The following is an 8,615-nucleotide window of genomic DNA, read 5'->3' as shown; positions in this document are numbered from 1 at the left end:
CTCAGTTTCGAGCTGCATGTGTGAGCTTTGAAAACCTTTGGTTAAAAAGAAGATAGACAGGGATAGGGGTCTGTCAAGTTTATCTTAGTTGAGAATGTTTGATACTGAGTCCCCAGAATGTATCAATTCCTATTTAGACATCTGTCAACTTGATGTTGCAAAAATCATAAAGAACAACACTAGACCTTGGAAGACATTTTGAAAATCCAAGATGGTGGCCTAAAACGATGACGCTCTTTTTACTTCAAAAAACATTTTTTTAAAAAACTCATCTCAGGGTGGGATAATCTACCTCATTTTTTTTTTCAAAGAGTAATGCATGGAACTATGGAACTTTCTATTTCTTAGCTCAATGCCCATTAATGCTCATTATGCATTAATTTTAATGAGCTTTTATCAGTCATGGTTCAGTGATGAAAACTTAAGTTTCTATATTCCAACCTCAAATATAGTCTCCCCAGAATCATTGGGGTGAGTAGATTTTTCAGGTTTTGTTTTAAGTTCATAATGTAGTTCTTAATACTACTACACAGAGCACATCTACTAAAGTCATATGAATGAATAGAAACATCTGCTCTATTAAAAGTTAGTTTGATAAAATTTTCCATCTTATTTTGTGTGTTGCATATATAATTAAAGAAAAATACCAAATTGTCAAGTGTGACTCAGTTGGTGGCATACTCCCTCTGAATCACAAGAGTCCGGTTCATGTCCTACTCAGGCGGCTGAACACACCAATCAAAACTGATTCTCCAGTGTAGTGATGAGAGAGCTTTGCACTATAGTCCAGGCCAATATCTATTCCTCAGTCTCCATCACCGAAAACAGATTATTGTTTGATATTATTATCATTTTGCTATATGTGAGATTTTGAGTACAAAGCAACTACTGTATTTCCTACAGTGATTACGCTTCAGAAAGATATTTCATTGGCTTTGAAATGCTTTGCAACATCCAGTGGTTGTGAAAAGCACGATGTATATTCAAATCTTTTTATTTTGCCATGTACATTTGTTAATGTTCAAAATGCCAACCATATAATGGAACCTAAAGATTCCAATGAAACAAATTGTAGATTTAGTGGGTAAACATTGAATAAGAAAATAAAAATTAAAATGCAATTTCCAAAGTCTTGATAATTTCCAAAATATCAAACAATGGAGGAAGGTACAAATTTTCCTAAGTTTGGAAAGTTTGGGAATTGTCTGTAATTACCTTCCAATTACTTAACATATGAGTGATGGAGAAGAGGGAATCGGATATTATAGACCTATTTAACTATAAGAATCTATAGTTGGACATTTTAGGGAAGTTACTATGATTTGTCAGAGTAACTGAACACTAGGACAAGTATGACCTGATCAAAGCTGGAATGGATTTGCGAAGGCTTATTTGATATTGTTTAAGATAGTGCTTTGGATGAATGGGCGCAAGTTACGATGCTAAATTTGTTAATGACAAGGTAGGAAAGTAAGCTGTGAAGAGGATACAAAGAGATTCCAAAAACGCAGATTGGTTGTAAATGGGCATAAATGTGGCAAGTAGGGTATTGTATGGAAAATGTGAAGTTGTTCATTTTGGCAGGAAGAATGAAAAAGTGTATTATCTAAATAGCAAGAGGATGCAGAGAGATCCAGTTATCCTTGTGCATGAATCACAAAAGGTTATTGTGGAGGAGATAACTTAGGAATGTGAATAGAATGTTATCCTTTATTGCAAGGGGAACTGAATACAAGCATTGGGAGGTTGTTCTTTAGTTATACACACCTTATTTAAGGAAAAATATTTGGAAGCAAATCTTTTGGAAGCAATTCAGAGATTTACTAGACTAGTCTTATGAGAAAGGACTGAATGGATTAGGTTTAGATCAGCTGGAGTTTAGAAGATTTGAAATATAAATGAGGAATCCTGACGGAATAGATGTGAAGAGGTTGTTTCCTGTTGAAGAAACTAGAACTAGGTATCACTCTTTAATTTTTTTAAAGTGTTGGTAGATAGAGACCTGTTAAACAAGTGGTTGAAAGCTTAGAGTGTTGGTAGAAATGTAGATTTGAGGTTACAATCAGATCAGCTGATCAGATAGAGGCCTGATAGTTTCTGGATTAATAGTCTAGTGATATACTAAGATAATGTTCTGGGGACCCAGGTTCAAATCCTGCCATGGCAGATGGTGGAATTTGAATTTGAAAAAATCTGCTATTAAGAATCTATTGATGACTGTGAAGCCATTGCTAATTGACAGAAAACCCACCTGACTCACTGAACAAACCTGTCACCTTCGTCTGGTCTACAGGTGACTCCAGACCCACAGCAATGTGGTTGACTCTCAACAGCCCTCTGAAATGACCTAGCAAGCCTCTCAGTTCAGCTAGGGGCGGGTAATAAATTCTGGCCAGCCAGCATTGCCCATATCCCATGAGTGAATTTAAAAAGAGCAGTCTCAACTGGCTGCAAGGGCTACTCCTGCTTCTGATTCATATGTGAATTCATGTGCCCTGCAAGAGAGAGGGAAGTTCATCAGTGTTGTGCAACTTATTTGGCTGATGTTATCATCTATAAGCGTGTCTATGCTGAGGTGCTGGCATAAAGGTGTAACAGGTCAAAATGTGACTGAACCAAAAGGCCTGGGTTCAAGAGATATGTAAGAACACCTCTGTATTGGTTAGTTTTTAAAAATCTATATAAACGATAATATGAATCCTGTTTGACGCAGGTGATTGATAGGGTTCTGGTTAATTGATTGTCTGATGCTTTGGAGTAGTTGAAAATAAACAGCATTTGAAGATCCATTCAATGATCTTGATCATTGGTGAGAGGTAGTTGAACGTCTTGCAGCATTACATCCAGGTCCTAGTGTTTTAAGTCCTGACTTTGGCCGGAGCTGTCTCATCGCACTAACTTTGAAGTGTGAGTTTGGAGGATCTCCTGGGTTGCTGCAGATCCTTAGACATTTCTCCAATCTATTTCCATCAAAGTTTGCTGTACCGTCTGAATCCTGTTCTCTCATGTGCCATTCTTCTAGCTTTCTCATGTTGGGTTCAGGTAGTATCTAAGCATTCTCACCACCTAGCGTAGCCACTGTGCACCTTCCCTTTAAACGGTACAGGTTATCTTTCACAGATACAAACCATGTGCAGACAGATGGGATTAGTTTAGATTGACATCATGGTCGGTGCCGACAGTGAGCCAAGGACCTGTTCCTGTGTTCTGTTCAGTCTTTAATATAGTACAGTTGACCAGAATGGCCCTGTATTTGGATAACTTCTCCCGTCTGAGCGCTGCAGTTATGTTAAACGGCCTTGCTTCCAAGCGATAGTTGGAATTTAATTCTCGAGCCCACTTTCGTTGGCAATCGAACTTAATCCCAAATTCCTTTAAACTGCACACTCGTTAAGAAACACGATTGTTAAGAGTGGAATATATTCATCGGCTCTGGCCATGAGTTACTGAAGAGAAACCACTTTTCCCCAAAATACTGAAGGGACATGGTGATGGACAATATTAATAGTTTTCCCACGTGCTTGCAACGTCTCGTTAATTTTCTGTGGACATTTATGGTCAAATAGACCGTCAATGCAATGAAGAGTTTAAAAATTGAGTTTGTTTATTTTAAAAATGCAAATGTTGTACTAATGTCTCCCTATCATATTGGATTGGATCGTCAAAATAATTTGACTCTGTTTTATGTCGAACGTTAGGATTTGAATATCGAGTAATTTGTGAAAGAAAGGGGCGATGGAGGGACGCAGCCTGCTCTGCTCAAGTGGTTCGTCTTTGGTCAAGTGCTTAAGGGAACTTGATCAGTGGGTGAATAGGAAAGCAACTGATCAAATCGTTACATTAAGTCTAAACAGTTCCAGTGCTCACTAATTATTATAATAGTTATTATAATTAGTGGCTAAAAGTAAAATAAAGCAAGGAACTGCGGATGCTGCAAATCTGGAACAAAATCAGTAATTGCCGAAGAAATCAGAATGGTCACTGGACTGGAAACGTGAACTCTGCTTTCTCTCCAAAGAGGAGAAAGCGAGGACTGCAGATGTTGGCGATCGGAGTCGAGAGTGTGGTGCTGGAAAAGCACAGCAGGTCAGGCAACATCCAAGGAGCAAGAGAATCGACGTTTCGGGCATAAGTCCTTCATCAGAATGCTGCTGAGTTGCTCCAAGAATTTCTGCTATTTCTAACAGTTTGAACCGATCGAAGAAATAGATGTTCTAACGTTCCCACTATTTGAATTGTCATTTTTGAAAACCGTTTGTTTAAAAATACCTTAGATCTTGTCATGAGGAAATATTATTTAATACCACGAATATTTGCTGATCGGAATCGGATAATCTTAAACTTGCAGCCGCGGCATTAAAAGTAAATTATTGGGATGCGATAACAAAACATAAAATTAGACCCACGGTACTGCGCATTACAGAGAATTGCAATGGTTAAATTTACGGGCCAAAGACAAGTAGAGACTATTGAAATCATTGTTTCTGAATCCATTCGTTACAATAAGTGGATATTGCCTGTTGAACTAACTGAGATCCATCGAAGTACAATGGCGCGGGCAGTTGGCAGTCTGTTCAGCCGCCGAACACTACAGACATGCGATTATTAATTATGTGACAATGATGTTCATTCATTACTTCGCCCTGTTGAAGACACTGTCAGAACTACGGGTTAATAAATCGTCAGTTACTTGGAAAAATAAACAACCACGAGACAGCACGATTTAAGATTGTCGAACCTGCAGATTTCAAGAGACATCCTTCGATTCATTTACAAATACAGGAGGAATTTGGGTAGAAACAGTGATTCTGACCTGTCCGTTTGCTTTTGAAAAAGTAACGAATGTTTGTTCATTCCTTAACCTTCAGCCAGTGTCCTTTAAAGCAAAATCGTAAAAATCTCTGTTGAACATTTTTATTTTAATCAGTTTATTAAGAACATCCTAAATTCCAAATGCTATTGTTTTATATTGGAAGCGATCTTTGGTTAGATTTTCATTTAAGGAAGCTGCTTTGACTGAAACAACGAACATAGTTTAATAATTGATATATTTAAAACATTCCTGTTTAAGAATAAAAGTATACAGTCATAGAGCGGATTGTCACACTTGTCTGAAAAGCTAAACCGTTTGGGCCAGGTTAGTCTTTGGATGGAAGACTGCCTCGAACACCAGGACTCAGGAGGCTTTTAGAGCAGTAACAGAGTCCCAATCTCTGAGCCAGGAGGCCCAGATTCAAGTCCGACCTGCTCCAGAAGTGTGTAATAATATCTTTGAACGGTCTAATTAGAAAATATCTATACCGACCGGAAACACCTTATTTTCACCAAACTGGGGTTATCCTTAAGAATTAACATGTATCATGTAGTTGTTTAAAACCATGATATGGAGGAGCCGGTGTTGGACTGGAGTGGACAATGTAGAAAATCACATAACACCAGGTTATAGTCCGACAGATTTATTTGTAAGCACTAACTTTCGGAGCGCTGCCCCTTCATCAGTGAAAGCTAGTGCTTCCAAATAAACCTGTTGGACTATAGCCTGTTGTCGTGTGAATTTTTGACTTTAAAACCAACTGTTCTGAATTGTGTAGTTGAGATTATTGAACTGTGCATGTATTCATATTGACTGGTTTTGTCGGGCCGCCTTTAGTAGATCTGATGATCAGCAAAGATGATTGGGTGAAGAATGATTTCCTGAAGCTTTGGACGCCCTAGGGCGATAGCGAAAATGACGATGATGATTTTGCCACTCAGATAATGACGTCTTCAAGATTAGAGGGTTTGGCTGAAAATGGTATTTTCCGTGAGATAGGAAGGAATGTAACCCAAAATAACCGAGCAAAAATAAACAACAAACGGTTTGACGAAATGTGAGATGCATAGAGTGCAAAATAAGTAGTCGCATAAGGCAAAAAGGAGGATGAGTCAAGTGATCGAGCTCTGTGGATGGATACAGGAAACTGAATATAAACTTCAAGTGGAGTTACCAATGTTAGACTAATGGTACTACAGATAATCTGAAGTATTTAAGTTAGGGCATACTTAAGAAATGCGTGAATAGGCAGCTAAAGGAATATAGTGTTTGGATTATTTTTAAATGTTTTGTGAGAGATCTCGGAAAGAATGATTAGAAAAAACGTGGCAATAAAGGTGTTCTGAAAGGGCAGGGATTGTACACAATGTGAAAAAAATGAGTACATCGATAATACAGTGCTACACGGAAGCAATTTCTGACTATTCGAGAACTCTCCCAATTTTTCAAATGGCCAGTTTGAACAGCTGAAATGGAAAGTCGGTTAATAGTCAGGTAATAAAGAGCTAGGGCAAGTGGGAATTCAGAAAAGGGTTGGAAGTAAGTTAATCGTGCAGTCAGCGTTCGCTCCAATTTTGTTCTGTGAATACACGTTAAGATGTTTCGGTTTGGGTTTTATGGAGGACACTCAATTTGTAAAAGACCAGGAAGATGCGAATTGGTTAAAAAGAGACCAAGAAGCGAAAAGTGTACTTTACAGTGATGCTTGAGGTTCGTAGGTAAAAAGCAAAGAGTAGGAGTACGTAATTATGAAAAAAAAATCAAGTGTGGTTAAAAGCAGAATTAAAACATCTCCATTCTCTGAAAATGCTGGTATATGGTAAAAGCTGTAAAAATGGTTAATTGAAATTTTTATATAATTTAAAGCATTATTTATAAGTATTGAATTGACAGAGGTCACAATTAAAACACTGCAGTTTTGGGCAGCCTCTTACAAAAAAAAGGTGCATAAACGATACAGGGGAATAGCTTATACACAGTTATTGGGAGAGAATTAATGTGTTGGAACAGTTTCCTATCTCAGCAATGAAGGCTAAAGGTAAATCCAATTAAGTTTTTTTAAAGACTAAAGAGGTATGGATAAAATAAATAAATTAAGACAATTTACTGTTCCTGGAGACAATAGTGAGGGATTATCAATTTGATACATTTGGTAAGAAAGATAGGAGAAACATTGGGAAAAGCTTCTTTGACAGAAGTTTCTGGAATATGCACTACTTTGTCATAATTAGTGGGTGAGGCAGGGACCTTTTTTAAAAGAAGGAAAACCTCTAGGGATATTTTTGGAAGAGTGCTGTATAGGACTGTGGGTAGAGATTGGTTTCAGGTTTCTATAGCAAAATGCTGGCACAGACCTGTATTGAATTGCATCTTGTATGCTATAATTTGCTATATCTTTTAGTTGCATGCCCATTTTAGGTTGGATTGTGTGGCATAATTATTATAAATACCTTGAGCTTTTAATTTGTCTACAGTTTTTAAAAATCATTTTCGGGTTTGAAGAAATTTAAAACCTCTTGTGGTAGTTACATATTTTCATACATATTTTAATCTCTAACTATATGGAATATTATTTCATGTTATCAGGATTCCTATAGATCCTCAATTTTTCAAGGGAAAGTGATATTAATCTTGACCTTGCATATTAAGTTGATATTTTTATAGCAATAATTAATTTTGAGAGAAAAAAGGCACCATGGAAACAGATTGCAGATTAGCTGCAATGGAGATATACAGTTTGTTATATATGTACTTTATCAAACCTTTTGAGGGCTTTAAAAATTAGAAAATATGACAAACCTTGAGCACCGTTTCTTTGAACAAACCTCAGATGAGATCTGATTTTATATTTTGCTGACAATGAGCTACATCTTTTTTGTATTTAAGGCACCGATGACCAACTGGCTTTTTCTGAAAAAACTGCAACTATTGTCATAGACCAGATTTAATACATTGTATTAATTTGATGTGCACCATTTTGCAATGAAGTATGAGTGATTCAAATTGGATGCCTAAAATTTATAATATACTGTAAAGTATTTCAGTTCCACTTGATCCAAAATATACATTTTGTGGCAGTGGCAACTAAATTGGTGTCTCAACATTTAATGGGAATGAATTAGCTTTTTCATGTTGAATAAATTCAAATGACTTATGTGAAATTTTAATGGATTGTAAAAGCTTGCAATTTTGGATTATTTCTCAAAGTTCAATGTAATGATTCATATGGATTCTCTGTATTTTGTTTTAAATGGTATGGAATTCAAGTTGACTGGTAGTATTATTGATTTAATGTGAATTTTGAAACTTCACAATGCTCTTTCTATCATTTTTTTTAAAGAAACGTTAAGCAACCTATTTAGTAAAGAATTGTATTTAGTAAAGAATTCGATTGGAACTTTTCATCCTCAAAGGGGGCAGAAAATGTGACATTCAATTTTAGTGCTTGTTGGTTACAATAATTAAAATAAAGATTTAAAGTTCAAATTTTATGCTAGTTGGAAAGAATAGTTTATTCTCAACAGTTCATATGGTAGATTGGCATCTCCCTTCCCATTTCTTGTCTCAGCATTCTTCACAGATCCTTCCCCTGGATCTGGGGTGTTAATGTATTCTCTTCGCATACAGATGAATTTAATTCTACACCCAAACACTTCACTGTTTGTGTGGTCTTTCCTGTCTCTTGGCACAATCCCTCTTTCTCCCTCCATCATTAAACAAAATTTACAGCTACCTTTTATTATGACACATTGCTCGTGTAATTTTGCTTGAAATGTAAGAAAATCTAATTAAAAGATTCTTT

The sequence above is a fragment of the Chiloscyllium plagiosum genome, unplaced genomic scaffold, assembly GCF_037043375.1.
Source record: "Chiloscyllium plagiosum isolate Xiang-an unplaced genomic scaffold, Cpla_swu_hap1 HiC_scaffold_16, whole genome shotgun sequence".
Classification (NCBI taxonomy): domain Eukaryota; kingdom Metazoa; phylum Chordata; class Chondrichthyes; order Orectolobiformes; family Hemiscylliidae; genus Chiloscyllium; species Chiloscyllium plagiosum.
Note: the sequence above shows the minus strand (reverse complement) of the source record.